A 27,179-nucleotide genomic window follows, 5' to 3' on the forward strand; every position below is an offset into this window, starting at 1 on the left:
CTGCCAGATGGAACTCGAGCCCTGAGCCCGGTCCCAGCTTCCGAACCCTAGCCAGGCTGGGAAGAGCCTCACTGGACCCCGATGAACCCCAGTCCCCAGCACCCGGACCTTCGACTGGCTTGCAGGAAGGGGGGTACCCGCACCCCGGGGCCCGCCGGACATAGCTCAAGCCCCGGGCCCGGTCCCAGCTTCCAAACCCTAGCCAGGCCGGGGAGAGCCTCCCCGAGCTCCGGTGGACCCCGTCCTCAGTGCCCGGACGCTCGGCTGGCTTGCAGGATGGGGGGCTCCCGCACCCCGGGGCCCGCCGTACGGAGCTCAAGCCCCGTCCCAGCTTCCGAAACCTAGCTAGGCCGGGGAGAGCCTCCCTGGGCCCCGATGAACCCCCATCCCCAGCGCCCGGACCCTCAGCTGGCTTGCAGGACGGGGGGCTCCCACACGCCGGGGCCTGCCAGACGGAGCTCAAGTCCCAGGCCCGGTCTGAGCTTCTGAACCCTTGCCAGGCCGAAGAGAGCATCCCTAGGCCCTGGTGGAACCCCATCCCCAGCACCCGGACCCTCGGCAGGCTTGCAACACGGGGGGCTCCCGCACCCTAGGGCCTGCGGAATGGAGCTCAAGCCTGGGTCCGGTCCCAGCTTCCAAACCCTAGCCAGGACGGGGAGAGGCTCCCCAGGCTCCAGTGGACCCCCGTACCTAGCGCCCGGACCCTCGGCTGGCTTGCAGGATGGGGGGCTTCCGCACCCCGTGGCCCGCCGGACACAACTCAAGCCCCAGACCCGGTTCAAGCTTCTGAACCCTAGCCAGACCGGGGAGAGCCTCCCAGGCCCAGCTGGACTCCCGTCCCCAGCGCCCGGAGCCTCGGCTGGCTTGCAGGACGGGGGTCTCCTGCACCCCGGGGTCCGGCAGATGGAGTCCAAGGCCCAGGCCCAGTCCCAACTTCTGAACACTAGCCAGGCCGGGGAGAGGCTCCCCGGGCTCAGGTGGACCCCGACGTGGTGGAGGCGGCCTCCCACAGGCCCACGTCACCCCGTCCGTGTCCCTCCCACCGTGCCGGTGGCAGAGGGACCCACCCCTGGGTGTGGTGGAGGAGGGCATCCGCGGGCGCCCACGCATGGAGAGACAAAAGCTTGGCTCAGAGTATGACTGTCAATAGATCGCAGCGATGTAGCTGCTCTGCTACTTACGAAACCCTGACCCAGAATCAGGTCATCTACGAATGATTTAGCACCGGGTGCCCCACGAACATGCGGTGCACTAAGGACGATGGAGTCGGCCCCCTTTCGTCTTCGCTCCGGTCCCCAAGTGAGCGGCTCTACGCACCGGCCCCCCGAGAGAGGCCGGCTATCCCAGGCCAACTGAGGCTCCACGGCAATGCGGTATCGTTACGGTTTAGGGTGGATTCTGACTTAGAGGCGTTTAGTCATAATCCCACAGATGGTAGCTTCGCTCCATTGGCTCCTCAGCCAAGCACATACACCAAATGTCTGAACCTGCGTTCATCTCGTACTGAGCAAGATTACTATTGCAACAACACATCATCAGTAGGGTAAAACTAAACCTGTCTCACGACGGTCTAAACCGAGCTCACGTTCCCTTTTAGTGGGTGAACAATCCAGCGCTTGGTGAATTCTGCTTCACAATGATAGGAAGAGACAACATCAAAGGATCAAAAAGCGACGTCACTATGTACGCTTGGCCAGTTTTCCCTGTGGTAACTCCTGCTTGAAACGCAAAAAGTCAGAAGGATCGTGAAGCTCCACTTTCACAGTCTGTATTCATACTGAAAATCGAGATCAAGCAAGCTTTTGCCCTTCTGCTCCGTGGGAGGTCTCGGTCTTCCCTGAGCTGACCTTAGGACACCTGCGTTATCGTTTGACAGGTATACCTCCCCACCTGCCACTGTCCCCGGAGCAGGTTGCACCCAGTGGGTGCCAGGCGCTTGGAGCCAGAAGCGCCTGGGGCCCCCCCTCCTCACCGGGTAAGTGAAAAAACGATAAGAGTAGTGGTATTTCACCGGCGGACCGAGGGCCTCCCACTTATACTACACCTCTCATGTCTCTTCACAGTGCCAGACTAGAGTCAAGCTCAACAAGGCCTTCTTTACCCGCTGATTCTGCCAAGCCCTTTCCCTTGGCTGTGATTTCGGTAGATAGTATGTAGGGACAGTGGGAATCTCGTTCATCCATTCATGCGCGTCACTAATTAGATAACAATGCATTTGGCTATTTCTGTACCACCACATGGTGGCTCATTCTTGGTTATTATGCTGCCCATCAGCGTCAAATCGGTTTTGCTTCCAACAATACTACATTCGTTCCCTCCGGAGTACAGCCATACTTAAAGCTATCCTCGCTGGAACTGGAATCACGGATAGGCCAGAGAGATTACACCCTCCAGTACTATTCCAACAATTTTAAATTGTCTACGAACAGTCCTGATGAATTAAAGTATGATTAGTAGGACATCAATAATCAAAGTGTAGTATGTAGTGATTATGTGTATGTAATTCATTCAAGACATTTCAATAATAATGATGTACACATTTGTATGTAAATTGTTATAAGCACACATCTATAAAAATACACATCTATAAATTGCACATCTAACTAGAAACTGCACATCTATAAAGATTCTTGAAAGTTCATGTTGGAAAATGAGGCAGTATCTGTGAGGCCTGCACAAATAACATGTCACCTTTGTCCTTCACTGGGAACCAAACACCCTATTGTAGCACTTGACGCTTGGAGGGTAGCGTTGCAGAGCAGTCTAAGGCTTACTCAAGGGAGGTGGTGTGGGCTAGTAATTGCCATTACAGGTACGCAGAAATAACACTCAATAATTGGATTGTCCAGTCTGTACTTTGCTTTATAAAAGTAAGAGTACATTTATTAAACACACACACTACTTAATACTATGCACCAATTTACAAATATACATAAGCTGTTAGAATTACATTGTGACATTGCATAACATCTCCACCCCTCCCGCAGGAGGGGTGGGGTCTAGTACCACCACTCCCAGGTATGCACATCTTCTTGCCCCCTAATTCAGTGGGTTGACACAACCTGGAGCGAGGGCCTTGCCAACTGGCACCATCCCAGTGGCGACCCACCCCATCATCTCAACAAGCATTAAAATAGGTACACCTACCCTGGGGACCCATAACCCTGACTGAGCATCTTATACTGTCCATACATTATACACCTCTACATCTTAGTGGCTAACAGTCTTGGTTGTTCTTCCCCTAACGCAGTAGCAAGAATACATGTTTGGGCATCACTTTAAATGAGGTCCTTATTATAGCTGATAACATGTATAATGCATTGCAATTAAAGCCCCTAAAAGGCGTCACAGTTAAAATCACAGGATTAAGCATATACAGCTTACCTAGCAGGAGTGTTCGGCAGCATTACCCCACTTTGCTTATGACTTCACCTTACACAGGTACTTCACATTACACATTTTACTTCCACTCCCCCACAAAAGAAATAATGTTGGTAAATGCACTTCTCGTGCAATTGCACCTCTTTAATTCCATGGGATGCCCTTCTCCAGACATCCCCCAACTCAGCCCTTCACACCTTGGTGCAGTCTCTAAGGCACCCACAGCTGAATAACAAATGTTCCAGCCACAGGATGCCTAAAGTGCTGGCTAAGCCCTTGAGGGGTTACTTCTTTGGAGTCCCCAGGGGACTTTTCTTACGTTGTGCTGGGGGTGTCTGCGTACTCCGGCAGCTCCCCCTTCCCCTGTGCACACACTTGGTGGTGACCCCGTCCTCCTGGGGCCACCACGAGCCAATCACCAGCTGCCTTCCTTGCAGGCCGGTCCAGGCCCGCAAAGCATTATGGGGCGCTCTTCCTCTATCGTTGCATTTTAGATGAGCGGCTCTCCCGCTGCTCCGAAGGAAAGCAGTGCTGCCCGCAATGGTGGCCCTGTGCCGCGTTCTGCCCTTGGTGGAGGGTCTGGTCCCACCCGGACCCCCAGGTGAGTGAGGCAGCTCGGGGAGACCACCCCCAGCTGCGCTGGTCTTTCTTCGGGCTCTGGTTGGAGAGCCACCTGGGAAGCCCACCCCTGGTGGCTCCCGCCAGCTCCCCGCTCGGCCCACACCTTTCTGGTGCGGCCGTGGGAGCCGAAGCCTCTAGTTCAGTCTGCCTGAGACATTGTTGCGGGGGGCGCAATGGCGCTCCTTGCCTTCAGAGGGGCCCGGTGTTGGGATCCCGGGCCCCTCACACCATTCCCAGGGGGGTGCGATGGCGCTCCCCTGTCTCCAGTTTCAGCAGAGGCCAGGGTGGGCTCCTGGCACCCCAATGGGGCATTTTTCACGGGGAGCGTGATCGTGCTCTCCAACTTATCTTCTGCTGGGAGCCGCCCCCAGGGGCATATCCTGGACCAGTGGCAGAGCCCCGCATGCTTCGTCGGTCAGCCAGAGGTCAAAGGTCACCTACCTTCTGGGGGCATTTCTCAGCCCACAGGGGACCAATCTTCATGATTTTGGCCTCTTCTTGCTCCTGGCGGCGCACCCCAGCCGCTGAGAGCACTTTCCTTCGCCCTCATGGTTTTACGGAGGGTGGATTCAGCATGGAGCTGTGTTCACTGGCTCCCTGCGCCAGCCTTTCGCCTGGCTCTCCTCCTGGGCCTCTCTTCTCCTTGCGCAGAGGCCCAGGCTTCTGCTCATTGGTCCTGGTCTCCCTTTGTGGCACAAGTCAGGGTCCTGAGCCAGTCTGGAGGTTCTTCCTTCCAGCTGCCCATGGTGCCAGGCTCCAGCACCAGTCATCCTCAGGAGACCACAACCCAGAGAGAGCTCCTCTTCCTGTGCAAACTCTTTTAAAGAATTTGGAGGGGCTGGTAGGAAGTCTCCGTTTGCCCTATCAAACAGCGACACAACCCTTCTCTGCCTCTGCTCCCTTCTTCCTGCCCAGGCCTCTGGGTTTGTTCAAAATGGCGTCGTCCAGAAGTCTCATGCCACATGGTCTCTGAAAAGCCCCTTCTCCCCTTGCTGCCTTCTCTCCAGAGCAGTTTGGTGCCTGGCACCTGGTGACAGCTGCTAATGGATTAACCTGTAACTCCACCCATCTTCTCTTCTTGGAGAGGAGGCCTTCGCCCATGGAATGCTTATCATGAAGGGCTAGTTCTCTGAGGCTACAGCTTGGGAAGAAAGGTCATTAATCCAGCCTGGCAGGGTCAGCCCCAGCCAGGCTCTGGTCATGAGCTGACTCAGAAAACAATGACCGTTCTGGATGACCCAAAAGCAGTACAGATATGACTTTGGACTCTGCAGAATACTTCTTCTCACCTCAGTTACATTGGACTTTTTTGCATGTCTGGAAGTTGTAGGCCCTAGGAAAGTGAAACTGCCCCATGTGGTCCCCCTCCTCATAGGGGAATACTGACGTGGTCTTTCAGTGAAAACATTAAAGCACACTGACTTTCCCTTACATGTTTCTTCCCATTGTATAAAGCCTATTCCATGTCACTACCCAACTCTGCATAAGTCCTGCCACACCATTCACTTTGTAGCTGCTCCTGGGCTGCGCAGGCCAGGAATCTCCCCTGCACAGCCCTTACACTTGTGCACACGCATGTACAAACGTGTCTGCATGTAACCAGCCCGGTGCCCCTTACTCTGGCTGCAGCGCAGCAGCCTACTCTCACCAGGTGGACACCGGTAAAACACACATGCAGTCCCTTTCATCATGAGTTCACTGTGGGTGAGTCCCAAATTATGAGGCTCTCCCACAGTAAAAGCTCAACAAATAGGTGTTCAAAAAGCAAACAATCCGAGCGGCTCAGATGGTCAGGACCACATTCTAACAGTTCACATCTATAAAATTCACATCTATAATAATTCTTATGTCAACTATAAACTATTATGTAACTGTTTAACCACATTTAAATATTAATGAATCAACATTTTAAAACAATATGTTTTCTAAGAGAGACATGTGTACTGCAAGATAGTGTACATCTCAGCATAAGCTTGATATTTAATTGTCCATGAATACTTGGCACATTTTAAGAGTGTCCATTAAAGTAGTCAGGCAAATATTTTTCTTGAATGGGAATGAAATTTGCAGACCTAGATCAGCCAGAGCAACACCATTACATTGAGGCCAGATACCACGACATCCAACAATAAAGCGAGGAAATTTTACAGTGTTACATTTGGTAAGATCTTTGATTTGCTATGACAGATCCTGATAGTATTTCACTTTACTCTCAAATGCTAATTCAAGGGAATTCTGAGAATTTTCATAACAAATTGAAACATCAATCACCACAGCTGTACCATTTTTGGTAAACACTACATCTGGTTTTTGTAGTTCACCTCGAATATTCTTAACATGAGGTTCCCGACATGCCATCCACCCACACCATTTTGCTCTATCAATGAGTAATTCAAAAATGTTATTGTGTCTTTTTATCCTGATGTCCTTGGTTTTGGGACATGCACCTGAAATATGCGAAATTGTTTTGCAAACATCTTTGCAGTACCTACAAGTAGCAAATGTACGATTTCTTCCCCCTGGTGATGGTTTCTCTAGTATACAATACATTTGCTCTCAACATCAGCGCAGCTATGTACTGATTTTCTTTCATTTTGTTTTGCTTGCTGATCCAGAAATTGGAGGTTGGATTACTTGCTAAGTATTTTATACCATCACCTTGGACAGGAAAATTTGCCCATTTCTCAAATTCTTCTTTCCTCCAATCATATGTTGCTAACAAATTCAAATCATAACTCAGAAATCTACTATCTAAAATGCTGAGTTTGTGTGTTTTGTTGATGTTGTCAATTTTCACATTGATTACTTTTCCTGCATAATGAATGATTGAGCTATGTACAGATCTGGAGCTGCCCTGAGATACAATAAACTATTGACTTTGTTTAGACCAATTGTTGTACATAGTTTTGGTATACTGAGGCCCCCAAAGGATCTTTTCGAATATAGGAGACCATCACATGTGTATGCTGGTAGGTGTAGGAAATGTTTGACATACTTTTTTATTGTTTGATCCAGGATGTTTAAAGTTTAAGCTTCTGTTCCATGTCACTTCCAATTTAAATGACAGTTTAGGCATCAAGTACTGACACAAAATGTCAATTTCCTGCGTGGGCTTAAGTGGTAGATTATCAAGTTTTTGAGCCCAATTAACAAGAACCTCGTTAATTTTGTTGTTGCTTATATGGCCGTTGTGTGGATCAAAGTTCAATCCGAGATATCTCTCACTTTCTCCTGGATGAATGTTTTCAATATTTTGTTTTTCAAACTACCATGGTTTACAGTTGTTAATCAGGATTTTATCTTTATGGTGACTTATATAGAATCCATGTGTCTTTTTCACATTAAGTTTTAATCCTGTTGTTTTACTGAATTTCTCAATGATTTTCAGATTTGTACTCATTCCTTCCCAGGTGTTGCTGAGTACTGCGATGTCATCGGCAAAAGCTAGAGCGGTGATCTGCTCAATGAGACCATCGGATCCGAATGTAAAGCCCTAGTTGTCTTTCTGAAGATCACAGATCAGTGGATCCATTGCAATGTTAAATAGCAGTGGGGATAAAGAGTCACCTTGTTTAACCCCAGATCTCATTGTTATTTCAGAAGTTGCTTCCTTGTTCTTTCCCTGTATAAGTCTTTTATTATGTCTCTGATGTATGATGGGACTCTGTGCCTTGCAAGACTCTGTAAAATGTGACCATGGCGAACAGAGTCAAAGGCTTTTGAGATATCTATGAATACTACTGCTAATGAGTTTCTGTTCTTTCGTACCCCTTTTATATTTTTCAGAAGAGTCAGATTCTCGAGACAACCTCTCACCTTCATGAAGCCTTTTTGTCTCGTATTCAATTCAACAAAGAATGAGAGTCTTTTAGTTAATATTTTTGTGAGCAACTTCATGAATGCAATACCGATGGTAATTGGACGCCAATTACTGATTTTTTTAAGTTCACTAATCGGTACATTCTTAGGTATCAATATCGACCGGTTCTTTTTAATACTTTCTGGTACTCTTCTCATCGGTAACCAAGACGATAAGATTCTGGGCAGCAGTCTTGGTTGCTTGTTATGCACGTTATTCACGTCATTTAGGCCAATCTTATCAGGCCTCACTGCTTTCTTTAAATCTGAGTCATCGAAGGCATTAGTTATTTCGAGCAGTGTAATTTCTTTACACAATCTTCCAATTTCAAATTCATCGGTATCCGGTCAATAGGGACCAATTATGGGTTTTTCTTGTTTTCCTTTTCAATTATTTCCTTGTAATATTGGAAGATTTCATCAGCACTGATTTGGCAAGTGGCATCTTCTGCCCCATCAGTGATAATCCTGGCAATTTTCTTTTTGTCTTTTTTAAACATTGCCTGGTATTCTTTATAGCTTCCCTTTGTTTTTGCATAATTTTTCTTGTGTGACCGATTGAGCCTTCCATTTTTCTTGTCTTTCTTTGGTATCTTGTTTTCTACTGAGGCATTCTGGTGCTTATCTTGAGCAGAGTTCATAGGCTCATTATTGAGTTCACTTGCTGGTTCTCTACAATTTGCTGGTACAGGACTTATATAAGTGGTGTTTTCTGAGATATGTCACTATCTCATCCATCAGATCCATAGCAGCATCATGTTGCTTTATGTTTTTGGTGTACTTTTCGACTTTTGCGATTCTATCTTCCAGGTCATCAAAGTTTTTGATTTTTTAGCGCAAGTTTATGCTTGATAAATTCTCTGTGCTCTTCTGGTGTTACTTCCACTGAAACCTCTGGTTCATTGCTAGAGTCGTTCTCAGAGACATTGGATGCTTGCAGTACATCCTTTGCTAAATTTTTTCTCTTATTTCTTCTATCTCTTCTTTTTTCTGCAATTTGTTTTCTGTTTTTATTGTCAAAATGCGGAACCATCAGCGCATTAATATTTCTCTTGTTCTCATACACTTTTTCCAATTCTGCTAATAGCAGTATTTCTTCCTGTGAACATAATTTTGATGGTTTGCTGCTTTCTAGAGCTGATAGTTTAGACTCATTTTGCGCTCTTGAAAGCGCATGCCGAGCATGTTGTGAAACTGCAATCTTTGTTCCGAATCTGAGGTCACAGAAGCTGCACAGAAATGGCAGCTCTCCTTTTTGAGGTCTTCCTTTACATTTGGCATAATGTCATGCAATTTTGTGGTATTCTGCTTCTTCGTCACATTTTGAGCAATAGGTTTTGAGATAGAAGCCTTGATGCTTGTTAGAGACATGTTTTCTTAGTTCTTCAAAAGTTCCCAATATGTCTCCACACAAGTCACATTTATTGGGTATTTCCAATATGTGACTTTCTTTGTGTAATCACTTTTCTTTGTATTTAATTATTTGCTGACCTCGTACACATCGGGTACATTTTCTAAGTTGGTTGTTACAATGCCATTCTTGGCTGAGGAGGCCACAAACTCGATGGTTTTGCTGAGGTCTACTGTTGTGTCTTAGTCTGCTACGGAGGGTGAACTAGGTGCTATATCGTGACCTGAATCTTTGTTGCTTGTTGCATTGTTTGAAGCGGGTGCTGGTTTGTCAAATTCATGGAGAAGGTTAAGGATTTCTGGAAAAGACAGCACCTCCTTATGCCATCTTAAAGGGGCTTTTAATCTCCAGGAACTACCCCATCTGGAATTGTGTTCGTTTGCTGTGCCATTTCTCACTATCACGCTCGCCCCCATGATAGAACCTTGTTTGGCCTGTCCCTATAGACCTCTCTTTGCAGAGTTTAGCACTATAGAGGCAGTTACCAGCAGGACCACTGGGAGGTAAAGTCCACTACAACTGAGAATAGGTTAAGAGAGTCATAGTTACTCCAGCTGTCTACTCGCGCTTCAATGAATTTCCTCACTTGGACATTCTAAGTACTGGGCAGAAATCACATCGCGTCAACACCCGCCTCGGGCCTTTGCGATGCTTTGTTTTAATTCAACAGTCGGATTCCCCAGGTCCGCACCAGTTCTAAGTCAGCTGCTAGACACCGGCCGAGGCAGAACGCGCACCCCGCGCCCCCTGGGAGGGTGCACGGGGAGAGGCGACCACCGCAGCTGGGATGATCCACAGTAAGGGCCCAGCTTGCGTCCAGAGTCGCCTCCGCCCCTGAGGGAGGCACCTCGTCCAGCCACGGCACGCGCCCAGCCCGCTTCATGCCCCAGCCCTATGAGCCAATCCTTATCCCGAAGTTACGGATATGACTTGCCGACTTCGGGCTCTGGTTGGAGAGCCACCTGGGAAGCCCACCCCTGGTGGCTCCCGCCAGCTCCCCGCTCGGCCCACACCTTTCTGGTGCGGCCGTGGGAGCCGAAGCCTCTAGTTCAGTCTGCCTGAGACATTGTTGCGGGGGGCGCAATGGCGCTCCTTGCCTTCAGAGGGGCCCGGTGTTGGGATCCCGGGCCCCTCACACCATTCCCAGGGGGGTGCGATGGCGCTCCCCTGTCTCCAGTTTCAGCAGAGGCCAGGGTGGGCTCCTGGCACCCCAATGGGGCATTTTTCACGGGGAGCGTGATCGTGCTCTCCAACTTATCTTCTGCTGGGAGCCGCCCCCAGGGGCATATCCTGGACCAGTGGCAGAGCCCCGCATGCTTCGTCGGTCAGCCAGAGGTCAAAGGTCACCTACCTTCTGGGGGCATTTCTCAGCCCACAGGGGACCAATCTTCATGATTTTGGCCTCTTCTTGCTCCTGGCGGCGCACCCCAGCCGCTGAGAGCACTTTCCTTCGCCCTCATGGTTTTACGGAGGGTGGATTCAGCATGGAGCTGTGTTCACTGGCTCCCTGCGCCAGCCTTTCGCCTGGCTCTCCTCCTGGGCCTCTCTTCTCCTTGCGCAGAGGCCCAGGCTTCTGCTCATTGGTCCTGGTCTCCCTTTGTGGCACAAGTCAGGGTCCTGAGCCAGTCTGGAGGTTCTTCCTTCCAGCTGCCCATGGTGCCAGGCTCCAGCACCAGTCATCCTCAGGAGACCACAACCCAGAGAGAGCTCCTCTTCCTGTGCAAACTCTTTTAAAGAATTTGGAGGGGCTGGTAGGAAGTCTCCGTTTGCCCTATCAAACAGCGACACAACCCTTCTCTGCCTCTGCTCCCTTCTTCCTGCCCAGGCCTCTGGGTTTGTTCAAAATGGCGTCGTCCAGAAGTCTCATGCCACATGGTCTCTGAAAAGCCCCTTCTCCCCTTGCTGCCTTCTCTCCAGAGCAGTTTGGTGCCTGGCACCAGGTGACAGCTGCTAATGGATTAACCTGTAACTCCACCCATCTTCTCTTCTTGGAGAGGAGGCCTTCGCCCATGGAATGCTTATCATGAAGGGCTAGTTCTCTGAGGCTACAGCTTGGGAAGAAAGGTCATTAATCCAGCCTGGCAGGGTCAGCCCCAGCCAGGCTCTGGTCATGAGCTGACTCAGAAAACAATGACCGTTCTGGATGACCCAAAAGCAGTACAGATATGACTTTGGACTCTGCAGAATACTTCTTCTCACCTCAGTTACATTGGACTTTTTTGCATGTCTGGAAGTTGTAGGCCCTAGGAAAGTGAAACTGCCCCATGTGGTCCCCCTCCTCATAGGGGAATACTGACGTGGTCTTTCAGTGAAACCATTAAAGCACACTGACTTTCCCTTACATGTTTCTTCCCATTGTATAAAGCCTATTCCATGTCACCACCCAACTCTGCATAAGTCCTGCCACACCATTCACTTTGTAGCTGCTCCTGGGCTGCGCAGGCCAGGAATCTCCCCTGCACAGCCCTTACACTTGTGCACACGCATGTACAAACGTGTCTGCATGTAACCAGCCCGGTGCCCCTTACTCTGGCTGCAGCGCAGCAGCCTACTCTCACCAGGTGGACACCGGTAAAACACACATGCAGTCCCTTTCATCATGAGTTCACTGTGGGTGAGTCCCAAATTATGAGGCTCTCCCACAGTAAAAGCTCAACAAATAGGTGTTCAAAAAGCAAACAATCCGAGCGGCTCAGATGGTCAGGACCACATTCTAACAGTTCACATCTATAAAATTCACATCTATAATAATTCTTATGTCAACTATAAACTATTATGTAACTGTTTAACCACATTTAAATATTAATGAATCAACATTTTAAAACAATATGTTTTCTAAGAGAGACATGTGTACTGCAAGATAGTGTACATCTCAGCATAAGCTTGATATTTAATTGTCCATGAATACTTGGCACATTTTAAGAGTGTCCATTAAAGTAGTCAGGCAAATATTTTTCTTGAATGGGAATGAAATTTGCAGACCTAGATCAGCCAGAGCAACACCATTACATTGAGGCCAGATACCACGACATCCAACAATAAAGCGAGGAAATTTTACAGTGTTACATTTGGTAAGATCTTTGATTTGCTATGACAGATCCTGATAGTATTTCACTTTACTCTCAAATGCTAATTCAAGGGAATTCTGAGAATTTTCATAACAAATTGAAACATCAATCACCACAGCTGTACCATTTTTGGTAAACACTACATCTGGTTTTTGTAGTTCACCTCGAATATTCTTAACATGAGGTTCCCGACATGCCATCCACCCACACCATTTTGCTCTATCAATGAGTAATTCAAAAATGTTATTGTGTCTTTTTATCCTGATGTCCTTGGTTTTGGGACATGCACCTGAAATATGCGAAATTGTTTTGCAAACATCTTTGCAGTACCTACAAGTAGCAAATGTACGATTTCTTCCCCCTGGTGATGGTTTCTCTAGTATACAATACATTTGCTCTCAACATCAGCGCAGCTATGTACTGATTTTCTTTCATTTTGTTTTGCTTGCTGATCCAGAAATTGGAGGTTGGATTACTTGCTAAGTATTTTATACCATCACCTTGGACAGGAAAATTTGCCCATTTCTCAAATTCTTCTTTCCTCCAATCATATGTTGCTAACAAATTCAAATCATAACTCAGAAATCTACTATCTAAAATGCTGAGTTTGTGTGTTTTGTTGATGTTGTCAATTTTCACATTGATTACTTTTCCTGCATAATGAATGATTGAGCTATGTACAGATCTGGAGCTGCCCTGAGATACAATAAACTATTGACTTTGTTTAGACCAATTGTTGTACATAGTTTTGGTATACTGAGGCCCCCAAAGGATCTTTTCGAATATAGGAGACCATCACATGTGTATGCTGGTAGGTGTAGGAAATGTTTGACATACTTTTTTATTGTTTGATCCAGGATGTTTAAAGTTTAAGCTTCTGTTCCATGTCACTTCCAATTTAAATGACAGTTTAGGCATCAAGTACTGACACAAAATGTCAATTTCCTGCGTGGGCTTAAGTGGTAGATTATCAAGTTTTTGAGCCCAATTAACAAGAACCTCGTTAATTTTGTTGTTGCTTATATGGCCGTTGTGTGGATCAAAGTTCAATCCGAGATATCTCTCACTTTCTCCTGGATGAATGTTTTCAATATTTTGTTTTTCAAACTACCATGGTTTACAGTTGTTAATCAGGATTTTATCTTTATGGTGACTTATATAGAATCCATGTGTCTTTTTCACATTAAGTTTTAATCCTGTTGTTTTACTGAATTTCTCAATGATTTTCAGATTTGTACTCATTCCTTCCCAGGTGTTGCTGAGTACTGCGATGTCATCGGCAAAAGCTAGCGCGTTGATCTGCTCAATGAGACCATCGGATCCGAATGTAAAGCCCTAGTTGTCTTTCTGAAGATCACAGATCAGTGGATCCATTGCAATGTTAAATAGCAGTGGGGATAAAGAGTCACCTTGTTTAACCCCAGATCTCATTGTTATTTCAGAAGTTGCTTCGTTGTTCTTTCCCTGTATAAGTCTTTTATTATGTCTCTGATGTATGATGGGACTCTGTGCCTTGCAAGACTCTGTAAAATGTGACCATGGCGAACAGAGTCAAAGGCTTTTGAGATATCTATGAATACTACTGCTAATGAGTTTCTGTTCTTTCGTACCCCTTTTATATTTTTCAGAAGAGTCAGATTCTCGAGACAACCTCTCACCTTCATGAAGCCTTTTTGTCTCGTATTCAATTCAACAAAGAATGAGAGTCTTTTAGTTAATATTTTTGTGAGCAACTTCATGAATGCAATACCAATGGTAATTGGACGCCAATTACTGATTTTTTTAAGTTCACTAATCGGTACATTCTTAGGTATCAATATCGACCGGTTCTTTTTAATACTTTCTGGTACTCTTCTCATCGGTAACCAAGACGATAAGATTCTGGGCAGCAGTCTTGGTTGCTTGTTATGCACGTTATTCACGTCATTTAGGCCAATCTTATCAGGCCTCACTGCTTTCTTTAAATCTGAGTCATCGAAGGCATTAGTTATTTCGAGCAGTGTAATTTCTTTACACAATCTTCCAATTTCAAATTCATCGGTATCCGGTCAATAGGGACCAATTATGGGTTTTTCTTGTTTTCCTTTTCAATTATTTCCTTGTAATATTGGAAGATTTCATCAGCACTGATTTGGCAAGTGGCATCTTCTGCCCCATCAGTTATAATCCTGGCAATTTTCTTTTTGTCTTTTTTAAACATTGCCTGGTATTCTTTATAGCTTCCCTTTGTTTTTGCATAATTTTTCTTGTGTGACCGATTGAGCCTTCCATTTTTCTTGTCTTTCTTTGGTATCTTGTTTTCTACTGAGGCATTCTGGTGCTTATCTTGAGCAGAGTTCATAGGCTCATTATTGAGTTCACTTGCTGGTTCTCTACAATTTGCTGGTACAGGACTTATATAAGTGGTGTTTTCTGAGATATGTCACTATCTCATCCATCAGATCCATAGCAGCATCATGTTGCTTTATGTTTTTGGTGTACTTTTCGACTTTTGCGATTCTATCTTCCAGGTCATCAAAGTTTTTGATTTTTTAGCGCAAGTTTATGCTTGATAAATTCTCTGTGCTCTTCTGGTGTTACTTCCACTGAAACCTCTGGTTCATTGCTAGAGTCGTTCTCAGAGACATTGGATGCTTGCAGTACATCCTTTGCTAAATTTTTTCTCTTATTTCTTCTATCTCTTCTTTTTTCTGCAATTTGTTTTCTGTTTTTATTGTCAAAATGCGGAACCATCAGCGCATTAATATTTCTCTTGTTCTCATACACTTTTTCCAATTCTGCTAATAGCAGTATTTCTTCCTGTGAACATAATTTTGATGGTTTGCTGCTTTCTAGAGCTGATAGTTTAGACTCATTTTGCGCTCTTGAAAGCGCATGCCGAGCATGTTGTGAAACTGCAATCTTTGTTCCGAATCTGAGGTCACAGAAGCTGCACAGAAATGGCAGCTCTCCTTTTTGAGGTCTTCCTTTACATTTGGCATAATGTCATGCAATTTTGTGGTATTCTGCTTCTTCGTCACATTTTGAGCAATAGGTTTTGAGATAGAAGCCTTGATGCTTGTTAGAGACATGTTTTCTTAGTTCTTCAAAAGTTCCCAATATGTCTCCACACAAGTCACATTTATTGGGTATTTCCAATATGTGACTTTCTTTGTGTAATCACTTTTCTTTGTATTTAATTATTTGCTGACCTCGTACACATCGGGTACATTTTCTAAGTTGGTTGTTACAATGCCATTCTTGGCTGAGGAGGCCACAAACTCGATGGTTTTGCTGAGGTCTACTGTTGTGTCTTAGTCTGCTACGGAGGGTGAACTAGGTGCTATATCGTGACCTGAATCTTTGTTGCTTGTTGCATTGTTTGAAGCGGGTGCTGGTTTGTCAAATTCAGTGAGAAGGTTAAGGATTTCTGGAAAAGACAGCACCTCCTTATGCCATCTTAAAGGGGCTTTTAATCTCCAGGAACTACCCCATCTGGAATTGTGTTCGTTTGCTGTGCCATTTCTCACTATCACGCTCGCCCCCATGATAGAACCTTGTTTGGCCTGTCCCTATAGACCTCTCTTTGCAGAGTTTAGCACTATAGAGGCAGTTACCAGCAGGACCACTGGGAGGTAAAGTCCACTACAACTGAGAATAGGTTAAGAGAGTCATAGTTACTCCAGCTGTCTACTCGCGCTTCAATGAATTTCCTCACTTGGACATTCTAAGTACTGGGCAGAAATCACATCGCGTCAACACCCGCCTCGGGCCTTTGCGATGCTTTGTTTTAATTCAACAGTCGGATTCCCCAGGTCCGCACCAGTTCTAAGTCAGCTGCTAGACACCGGCCGAGGCAGAACGCTCACCCCGCGCCCCCGGGGAGGGTGCACGGGGAGAGGCGACCACCGCAGCTGGGATGATCCACAGTAAGGGCCCAGCTTGCGTCCAAAGTCGCCTCCGCCCCTGAGGGAGGCACCTCGTCCAGCCACGGCACGCGCCCAGCCCGCTTCATGCCCCAGCCCTATGAGCCAATCCTTATCCCGAAGTTACGGATATGACTTGCCGACTTCCCTTACCTACATTGTTTCAACATCCCAGAGGCTGTTCACCTTGGAGACCTGCTGTGGATATGGGTACGGCCCGGCATTTACACCATCTCCCCCTGATTTCAAGGACCAGAAAGAGCTCACCGGATGCTGCCAAAACAGCAATGCTTTCCAAGGCTCGGCCCCTGTCTCGGGGCAAACCCATTCCAGGGCACCCTGCCCTTCACAAAGAAAAGAGAACTCTCCCCAGGGCTCCTGCCTGCTTCTCCGGGATAATTTGCGTTACCACACTGGACGCCGCGAGGGTGCCCATCTCTGCCACTCCGGGTTCGGGGATCTGAACCAGACTCCCTTTCTATCGGCTGAGGGCAATGGAGGCCATCGCCCGTACCTTCAGAGCGGCGCTCGCCCATCTCTTAGGACCGACTGACCCATATTCAATTGCTATTCATATGGAACCCTTCTGCACTTAGGCCTTCAAAGTTCTCGTTTGAATATTTGCTACTGCCACCAAGTCTGCACCTGCCCCGGGCTTCCAAAGGCACTGCAGCGGCCCTCCTACTTGTCGCAGCGTAGCCCCCGCGGCTCTCAGCGCCGGCGACGGCTGGGTATGGGCCAGATGCTCCAGCGCCATTTATTTTCAGGGCTAGTTGATTCTGCAGGTGAGTTGTTACACACTCCTTAGCGGATTCCGACTTCCATAGCCACTGTCCTGCTGTCTATATCAACCAACACCTTTTCTGGGGTCTGATGAGCATCAGCATCGGGCGCCTTAAGCCGGCGTTCTGTTTATCCCGCAGCACCAGTTCTGCTTTCCAATAGTGGCACACTAGCCACCAGCATTCCATGCCCGGCTCCACGCCAGCGAGCCGGGATTTTTACCCATTTAAAGTTTGAGAATAGGTTGAGATCGTTTCGGCCCCAAGACCTCTAATCATTCGCTTTACCAGATAAAACTGGGGGCTCCAACCGCCAGCTATCCTGAGGGAAACTTTGGAGGGAACCAGCTACTAGATGGTTCGATTAGTCTTTTGCCCCTATACCCAGGTCGGATGACCGATTTGCACGTCAGGACCGCTACGGACCTCCACCAGAGTTTCCTCTGGCTTCGCCCTGCCCAGGCATAGTTTACCATCTTTCGGGTCCTATCACGTACGCTCATGCTCCACCTCCCCGACGGAGAGGGCGAGACGGGCCGGTGATGCGCCTGCCGCTAGAAGCGCGGTGGGATCGCACCTCAGCCGGCGCGCACCGGCCCTCACCTTCATTGTGCCACAGGGTTTCGCTCGACCCTCCGACTCCCGCACATGTTAGACTCCTTGGTCCGTGTTTCAAGATGGGTCGGGTGGGTAACCAACATCACTGCAGATCCCTGGTGCACGGCGTGGGCCTCCCCACCCGGCGGCACAACATGGTCGGGGCGCATTGAGCACAGTCCGCCCCAGGTAACAGTCGCGCAGGGAGCAGGGGGCCCCATCCCCCCTTCCCCAACCGGCACGCCCCGAGGGGCGGCCAGGAGCGGTTGCCTGGGGGAGGGCGCGTAGGCGGTCAAATCTCCCTCGGCCCCGTGGACATGAAAAAGCTGCTGCCAGGGGGGCTGTAACACCCTCCGCCGGAGCGGAGGGCTACCTGCCACCCCGAAGCACACCGCCGCAGAGGAAATGCACCCTGCGGGTGCCAGGTAGGGCCTGGGCACTGGTCCCGCAGAGGGGATCAGTAAATCCCCTCCGACTTTTTCACCGTGTTGAATCCTCTGGGCGGACTGCATGGACCCCACCTGTTTACCTCTCGACGGTTTCACGCTCTCTTGTACTCTCTCTTCAAAGTTCTTTTCAACTTTCCCTTACGGTATTTGTTGGCTATCGGTCTCACGCCCGTATTTAGCCTTAGATGGAGTTTACCAGCCACTTTGGGCTGCATTCCCAAGCAACCCGACTCCGAGAAGACCTGATCCCGGCCTGCCAGGGGTGGCTACCTGCCTAACACCATCCGCCGGGTGATCAGAAGGACTTGGGCCCCTTGAGTGACGCCGGGGAGTCGTTCTTCTGTACGCCACATTTCCCGCGACTGCCGCCGGGTGGGGATTCGGCGCTGGGCTCTTCCCTCTTCACTCACCGTTACTGGCAGAGTCCTTGTTAGTCTCTTTTCCTCCGCTTAGTAATATGTTTAAATTCAGCGGGTCGCCACGTCTGATCTGAGGTCGTAGTCGTAAAAAACACCGAAGCGTCGGGGGGATCCTCTGGGGAAGGCCAGGAATCCCGGCAGCGTGCGCCCTCTTTCCTCGTATTGGATATGGAGGGGGTCGCCCTCCCTGGAAAGCTGGCCGAAGAGGTGATTGCCCAATGCATGTGCGTGCGGGCAGCTGGTGAGACACCACAGACAGCCACGAGCAGCACTCAGCCAGGCGCCCCGGGGCGGACCGGTCACCGGACTCCCCTCCCCTCCGAGGCGGGAAAGCGAGGCTAGGCACGTCGGCGGCATACCTCCGCAGCAGGACCCGGTGAGGAACCCTGCCACGGGCAATCGGGGAGTCTGACCTTGTGGGAGGACAAAGGGAAGCGTAGCTAACCCTGCAAAGGCCCCAGCCGCGTCTCGAGGAAGCCCCAGGGTGAATGACAATCGAGCGACCCTCAGTCAGGTGTAGCTCTGGGAGGAACCCGGGGACGCAAGGTGCGTTCGAAGTGTCGATGATCAATATGTCCTGCAATGCACACTAATTCTCACAGCTAGCTGATTTCTTCATCGACGCGCGAGCCGAGTGATCCACCTCCAAGCGTCACAGGCAGCTTTCCGAAAATGTTCACCCACATGCGGGCGCAGGAGAGATGGGCGGGAGGAAGGCGACGCCGGCGGTCCACCGCCCGTGCAGCGAGACATCCTGGGTGCCCTGTTCAAGGCTTCCCCTCTGGGAGTCAGACTGCACCGTTGGGAGAAAAAAAGCGTTACCTAGCGCTTGGCCCAGAAGTCCCCCCACCCACCCACAGGCAAGGTGGGCTCCCGTAGCGACGGGAGCAGGCTGCAGCCCCACCGCCGCCAGTCCCCTCCCGGTTGACCGCGCAAGTCTTCAAACCCCTTCGGCCCGGTTGCACGTGACCGGGTCAAACCGGGTACCTGGCAATTAGGTAGGTTCTCCCCACCTGCATGTCAGCTGTCCATCACCAGACAGCCCGAGCCGTGCCGGCGGGTTGATGGGAAGCCCACCCCACTCTTGCCCAGGTCGGTTGCACTGGAAGGGGAGAGCCAGGCAGCTCCCCATCCCGCACACCTCCCACCGCGTGCAGCCGGGGGACCCCTCGCAGGCCCTCAGCTCCTTCCTTTTCAGGCCTCCCTGTTGGGTCCTCGGTTGCCCGAAGCCCGGACGGGCTGGGACTCGGGCATGGGAGGGCCCTGGGCGGCAGGGCCTTTAAGGGTGGGGGGGTGGTCCCAGCCCAGGGAGGCACTGCCATTCAGTTTCCCCCCCACTGTGGGGGTTGTGCCAGGTGAGCATGGGTTCTTTATTGGGAGGGACCACTGCTGTACCCCTCCCAGGGAGAGGAACAGGGGCCGGCGGCCGCCCTGTCCCCTGTACCTCGGTCGGTCAAGTCCTCCCCAAGCGGAGGAAGACCCACCATGGCCCGGTCCTCACCCAAGCGCTACATGCGGCCACGGACCGCCCCGCCGGCCGGGGCGCACAAGGGCAGGGCTGGGCCTTGTGCCTAGTGTGTGCTTGCAGGAGGCAGCGTCCGTCGCTCGGGCCGCTCCACAGTTAATGATCCTTCCGCAGGTACACCTACGGAAACCTTGTTATGACTTTTACTTCCTCTAGATTGTCAAGTTTGATCGTCTTCTCGGCGCTCCGCCAGGGCCGTTGCCGACCCCGGCGGGGCCGATCTGAAGACCTCATTAAACCATCCAATCGGTAGTAGCGATGGGCGGTGTGTACAAAGGGAAGGGACTTAATCAACGCAAGCTTATGACCTGCACTTACTGGGAATTCCTCGTTCATGGGAAATAATTGCAATCCCCAATCCCTATCACGAACGAGATTCAGTGGGTTACCCGCACCTTTCGGGAAGGGTAGACACACGCTGATCCGTTCAGTGTAGCATGCATGCAGCCCCGGACATCTAAGGGCATCACAGACCAGTTATTGCTCGATCTCGTGTGGCTGAACACCACTTGTCCCTCTAAGAAGTTGCACGCCGACCGCAGGGGTTGCGCAACTAGTTAGCATGGAGGAGTCTCATTCGTTATCGGAATTAACCAAACAAGTCACTCTGCCAAAGAACGGCCATACACCACCAGACACAGAATTGAGAAACAGCTATCAATCTGTCAATCCTTTCCGTGTCCGGGCCGGGTGAGGTTTCCCGTGTTGAGTCAAATTAAGTCACAGGTTCCACTCATGGTGGTGCCCTCCCGTCAATTCCTTTAAGTTTTAGCTTTGCAACCATACTCCCCCTGGAACCCAAAGACTTTGGTTTCCCGGAAGCTGCTCGGCGGGTCATGGGAATAATGCCGCCGGATCGCGAGTCGGCATCGTTTATGGTCGGAACTCCGACGGTATCTGATCGTCTTCGAACCTCCGACTTTCATTCTTAATTAATGAAAACATTCTTAGCACATGCTTTCGTTTTGGTTCGACTTGACCCGACTAAGAATTTCACCTCTAGCGGCACAGAATGCAAATGCCCCCGGCCGTCCCTCTTAATCATGGTCCCATTTCTGAAAACCAACAAAAAAGAAACGGAGTCCTATTCCATTATTCCTAGCTGAAGTATTCAGGCGACCGGCCTGCTTTGAACAATCTAATTTTTTCAAAGTAAACGCTTCGGACCCTCAGAACACTCAGTCAAGAGCATCAAGGGGGGGCCAAGAGGCAGGAGCTAGGACAGGCGGTAGCTCGCCTCGCGGCGGACTGCCAGTTCGATCCCAAGATCCAACTATGAGCTTTTTAACTGCAGCAACTTTAATATACGCTTTTGGAGCTGGAATTCCCACGGCTGCTGGCACCAGACTTGCCCTCCAATGGATCCTCATTAAAGCATTTAAAGTATACTCATTCCAATTACAGGGCCTCGAAAGAGTCCTGTATTATTATTTTTAAGTGATGGACACTTAAAAAAGATGAAAATGAATTCCCACAAAGTTCTCAAGGCAGTATTAATGCTGCATGTATAACTGTGGTCAAGCCATCGGTAGATGTGGTGAAGTTAATCACAAAGAATTTCCTGGATAGAATCGTTAGTTAGTCCGGCGTTCCTCTTTGATATGAGGAACGCTGCACTAACTAACTTTTGGGAATCCAAGTGTCCATCACTCCCACCCACGCCATTTGGAGCCCTGGAGCCCTACCGTCCTTTACGCAAAGTCTGTACCTACTAGGGTCCCAACCAGAACACGGTGCCCCTCTCTCTACACCTTCACCCTTGTCCTGAGGAAGACACCGTCAGTAAGGACCTAAACCAACCTACATAGGTTAAGGGGTCGAAACGCCGACATACTTTACATGCCAGTACCACCAATAGTGCAGTGTGCACTGTGTTTGTTTCATTGTACATGGTTTTAAAAAATGAATGTAAACCAATTGAAAAATGTCATTGTGATTATGTGGCATTGAGCAACATGCCTAACTTTTTTAATTGTGATACTGTTGAATATTATATGACACTTGCCTCACTACCTCACTCAAATCACCCTCCTCCCCTCCCCTCACCCAGTTGGGCACTCCAACCTTTTATTCTAATATTGTTAAAAAAATTGTTGGTCTAATTCAAAAGTTATAATGTGCTTCGTGTGATTAAACAACACTTTAGCACTATTTAATTGTTTATTGTTTATTGGTATTGCTTTTGATATTGCATTTTAAAACATAACTGTGCTGGGACTAACGAAAGGGTGAGCGGGAGCTGAGGCATGGGGAGCCTGAGTCCCGAGGCCCCAGCTGGGCCTCAACCATGGGGCTGCGAGGGGGGAGCCGGCCCGTGGACACCTTGACAAGCAGGCAAAGCGGGGGAGGTCTGCATGGGGCCGACAAACCCCCGTCCCGGGCCCTTGGCATGTAAGCAGGCCCAGGGCTGGAGCACCAGACCAGGGGCCTGGCGGGTCCCCTGGACCCATCTGGGGCTCCCGGGCCCAGAGGCGCAGGGGAAGACTCACCGGGCCTGCGGGTCCCGGTCCCAGGCACCCTGCCACGCGGCAGGCCAGAGGATGGAGCCCGGGGTGCGGAGGACACCCTCCCCGGACGGACCTCCTGAACCCAGCCAGGAGAGGGGGGCTCCCTGGGCATGACGGAACCCCGTCTTGGGCCTTTGGCATAGCGGAAGTCCAGGGGACGGTGACCAGGACTGGAGCACCCGAACCAGGGCCCAGCGGGGCCCCTGGACCCAGCCGGGGCTTCCAGGTCCAAAGGCACAGGGGAAGCCTCGCCGGGCCTGCAGGACCCCATCCCAGGCACCCTGCCATGCAGCAGGCCCGAGGACAGAGCCCGGGGTGTGGAGGCTGCCCTCCCTGGGGCCCTCAGGGGCCCTGGACGGAGCTCCTGAACCCAGCCAAGCAAAGGGGGTCTCCCCAGCCACGATGGAACCCTGTTGCGGGCCTTTGGCATTACGGCAGGCCGGGTGATGGGGCCCAGGGCTAGAGCACCCAACCCGGGGCCTGGTGGGGCCCCTGGACCCAGCCAGGGCTCCCAGGTCCAGAGGCGCAGGGGAAGACTACCCAGGCCTGCGGAACCCCGTCCCGGGCACCCTGCCACAAGGCAGGCCTGAGGATGAAACCCGGGGTGGAGAGGTGGCCCTCCCCGGGGCCCTCGGGGGCCCCAGACAGAGCTCCTGAACGCAGCCAAGTGAGGGGGGCATGACGGAACCCTGTCTAGGGCCTTTAGCATAGTGGGAGGCTGGTGTACAGGGCCCAAGGCTGGAACACCTGACCTGGGGCCCGGTGGGCCCCTGGACACAGCCGGGGTTCCTGGGTCCAGAGGCACAGGGGAAGCCTCCCTGGGCCTGGGGGACCCCATCCCGGGCACCCTGCCACGCGGCAGGTCTAAGGACGGAGCCTGGGGTGGTGAGGCCACCCCCCCGGGGCCCTCAGGAGCCCCGGTCGGAGCTCCTAAACCCAGCCAAGCGAGGGAGGCTCCCCGGGCATGACGGAACCCCGTCTCGTGCCTTTCACATAGCAGCAGGCCGGGGGATGGGGCCCAGGGCTGGAGCACCCAACCCGGGACCCAGCAGGCCCCTGGACCCAGCAGGCCCCTGGATCCAGCCAGCCCCTGGACCCAGCGTGGGCTCCCAGGCCCAGAGGCACAGGGGAAGCCTCCCAGGGCCCGCAGGACCCCTTCCCGGGCACCCTGCCATGCGGAAGGCCCAAGGACGGAGCCCAGGGTGAGGAGGCCTCCCTCCACAGGGCCATCAGGGGCCCCAGCTGGAGCTCCTCAATCCATTCAAGCATGGGGAGGCTCCCGGGCACGATGGACTCCCATCTCAGGCCTTTGGCAGAGTAGCAGGCCGGGAGATGGGGCCCAGGGCTGGAGCACTCGAACCGGGCGCCCAGCGGGGCCCTTACACCCAGCTGAGGCTCCCAGGTGCACAGGGGAAGCATCCCCGGGCCCGCAGGGACCCTATCCCAGGTACTCTGCCACGAGGCAAACCCAAGGAAGGAGCCCAGGAGGGGAGGCTGCCCTCCCCGGGAGCCCCAGACAAAGCTTCTGAAACCAGCCAAGCGAGGGGGGCTCCCCGGGTACGACGGAACCCCATCTCGGCCTTTGGCATACCGGCAGGCCGGGGGATTGGCCCAGGACAAGAGCGCCGACCCAGGGCCTGGAAGGGCCCCTGGACCCAATCTAGGTTCCCTGGACCCAGAAACACAGGGTAGTCCTCCCCTGGCCCACAGGACCCGTCCCAGGCACCCTGCCATGCTGCAGGCCCAAAGACGGAGCCTGAGGTGGGGAGGCTGCTCTCCCCAGGGCCCCGGCTGGAGCTCCTAAACCCAGCCAAGCAGGGGGGAGGCTCCCCGGGCCCAGTGGAACCCCGTCTGGCACCACACTACTCATTGGGCCAGGGGACGGAGCCCCGGGCTGGAGGGCATCCTGGCCCATCCGGCTGCTGGCTGAGGATCACTAGGCCGAGAGGGGTTTTGGAGTACCCTGTCCCTAGTAATCTAGAGGAAGGGTACCTCCCTTCTGGTAACCTGTGCGCACTGTGAAACTGAGGGGACCGAAGGCGCGGATGCGCCCGACCTCCAGGAGCCCTGGCTGGGATCGGGGAGGCACTTCCAGGGCAGCCCGGCCATCTGGTCGCCCCATTGGAAAGCATTGCGCGTGACCAGATGGCCGAGGGGGAAGGCGTGACCAGATGGTCGGGCCAAAAGGATGCCAATCTGCCCGCACCCAAGCCTTTGTGGGAAGGCTCACACCAGCCCTTCGGGGGCTCTGCGTCCCGGGGGCTCGGAGACCCCAGCTGGGCCTCGGGCCCGGGGCTGCAGACGGAGGTCTACGATGGACCTCCGACCCAGGGTCCCCCAGGAACCTTGACAGGCGCACAAAGCAGGAGGGAGACCTGCCCGGGCATGACGGACCCCCGTCTTGAACCATGGCAGAGCAGAGGGGACGGAGCCCGGTCCCCTAAGTCCGGCTGGAGGACTCAGGCTGGCACATGCAGGGGAGGCATCCTCAAGGCCCGCGTCCCGGGTGCCCTGCTACATGGCAGGCTGATGACGGAGCCCGTGGTGGGGAGGGCACCCTCCACCCCAGGGCCACCAAGGGCCCCTGCAAGAGCTCCTAAACCCAAACCGAGCTGGGGAATGCCCGACGGTGTCCCGGGTCCATGGCGGAGCAGAGCGGAGGACAGAGCCCAGTGTAGGGAGCGCAACGGCCAGAGCTCTCGGGCCCGGACACCCAAGGGAGGACTACCTGGACCTGATGGAGCTTGTCCAGGGCACTTTGCCACGCGGCAGGCCGGAGGACGGAACCCCGGAAACAGGGGAAGGTGGTGCCCGGTCCCAGCCCATCTGGTCCCCGGCTGAGAACCACCAGCCCGGGAGCGGTTCCGGCATACCCTGCCCCTAATAATCCAGAGGAAAGCTACCCTTCTTTCTGGTAACCCGTGCGCACCGATTAACGGAGGGGACACAGGGCACGGGCGCCTGACCTCCTGGAGCTCTGGCTGGAATCAGGGAGGCAGGTGAGCCCTCATCAGGACTTCCAGGCCGGCCCTGCCCGGCCATCTGGTTGCCCCATTGGAAAGCATTGTGTGCGACCAGATGGCCGAGGAGAAAGACCCGAAGGACACTAGTTTGCCCGCCAAAGCCTTTACCGGCGGGCTCCCGCCTGCCCATGCAGGGCTCGGGGGCTCTGTATCCCAGGGGGCTCGGAGATCCCAGCTGGGCCTCAGGCCTGGGGCTGAGAATGGGGGTCCCCGGCGTACCTCCAACCCGGGTCCATAGCGAAGCTTAACCCATCCCTGGGCCCGCCCGGCGGTCCCAGGCCAGGCCGACGAGGGAGGCCTCCATGGGCCTGCGTCAGGCCACCAAGGGCCCCGGCCTATGCTTCTGAACCCAGCCTAGCTGGGGGAAGGCCTGCCCGGGCCCGGGGCATGGGACGGAGCCCAGTGTGGGAGCACCCGGCCAGAGCTCTCGGGCCTGGACGCCCCGGGGGAGGCCTGCCCAGGACAGATGGAGCTTGCCCCGGGCACTTTGCCACGTGGCAGGCCAGAGCCCTGGACAGGGGTGGGGAGGTGGTGCCCCGTCCAAGCCCATCTGGTCCCTGGCTGAGAACCGCCAGCCCGGGAGCGGGTCTGGCATGCCCTGGCCCTAGTAATCCGGAGGGAGCCTGCTCTGGCACGAGGGACCCCCATCCCAGGCACACGGACCCTCGGCTGGCCGCAGGACGTGGGCTGCTGTTCCAAGGATTTTTTTTTCATAACTCCATGGAATTACTCATAGTGGCACTATGCCAACTCTGCCCAGGGTTAGCCTTGATGCAGCATCAGCAGCAGGGGGGTGGGAGGGTGGGTGGAGTGGTAGGCACTGAAAGTGGGCATGTTGGTTTGGCCGGCCGTCATAAGATGGCCAAACCGAGATGCGCACTTGGATATCTCCAGGCTGTTCCTTGGAGATATCAGCAGTGCTCAGAAACACAGGCTCCCAGTCCCTGCTGGAGCGTGAAATTGGTCTGCTCCGCCCAATCCCATCGCTTCTCTCATGCAGGGTAATAGCATGAGAGCAGCATTGGGATTGCATGGGGATTCTTAGAGCCTGTGCTCAAGGGGATTGCAGTGCAGGAACAGAGGAGCAGCGAGGTGCGGTCTGGGAGCAGAAGATCACAGAGTTGGCGGCTGGCAGTGAAAAGTAAGTGTACATTTAATTTTTTTATGATATGCTTTCCTTGAACTGCCCCCCCCCCCCCACAACAGCTGCCGCTAAGTACAAGTCTCCTCAGTTCTTTTGCTTGCTATGACCATGCGCAGCACTTCGCCCTCTGTTCATAGCCCTGCTGGTGAGGCCAGCACTGAGGCAGCCAATGAACAAGTCCTCCCAGGTGGTTGTTCGCTCTTCCATCCGTAAATAACAAGTTAATGGGTCTCAGTTTATTAAGCTCAGAAGGGTGGAGACCTGAGCTGGCCTTTCCATCATTCATATTTCAAACCTCTTCAAAGGGTTTAAAAATGCTATGCATTAGTTACTGCACGTATGAAAGGAGGTGATCCACAGCTGAGTGGGTGCTCTGTGAGGTTTATGGAACATGTTTTAAAATACTTGTCAAATAAATGTTGTCTGTCCCATATCTAAACTGTAAATTAGATTGACATATTGTCTCATTCTTGCTGGTTATTGTTTAGT

At 52.0% G+C, this 27,179-nt stretch overlaps 1 protein-coding gene, 1 non-coding gene and 3 pseudogenes across 2 annotated transcripts in view; all 5 read right to left on the bottom strand.

Moving 5' to 3' along the window:
* LOC146859953 (hydroxylysine kinase-like) overlaps positions 1-27,179 on the bottom strand; it is a 110,148-nt gene that overhangs the window by 81,031 nt on the left and 1,938 nt on the right. The gene's annotated exons all lie outside the window — the stretch shown is intronic.
* On the bottom strand, positions 1,119-2,113 carry LOC146859954 (28S ribosomal RNA; annotated as a pseudogene; the record flags this gene model as incomplete).
* Positions 16,414-18,547, bottom strand: LOC146859955 (28S ribosomal RNA; annotated as a pseudogene).
* Positions 18,992-19,145, bottom strand: LOC146859956 (5.8S ribosomal RNA). The gene has a single exon (XR_014979464.1). It is a non-coding gene; the product is annotated as a 5.8S ribosomal RNA (ribosomal RNA).
* On the bottom strand, positions 20,114-21,486 carry LOC146859957 (18S ribosomal RNA; annotated as a pseudogene).

The sequence above is a fragment of the Triturus cristatus genome, chromosome 3_1 (genome assembly GCF_964204655.1).
Source record: "Triturus cristatus chromosome 3_1, aTriCri1.1, whole genome shotgun sequence".
NCBI lineage: Eukaryota > Metazoa > Chordata > Amphibia > Caudata > Salamandridae > Triturus > Triturus cristatus.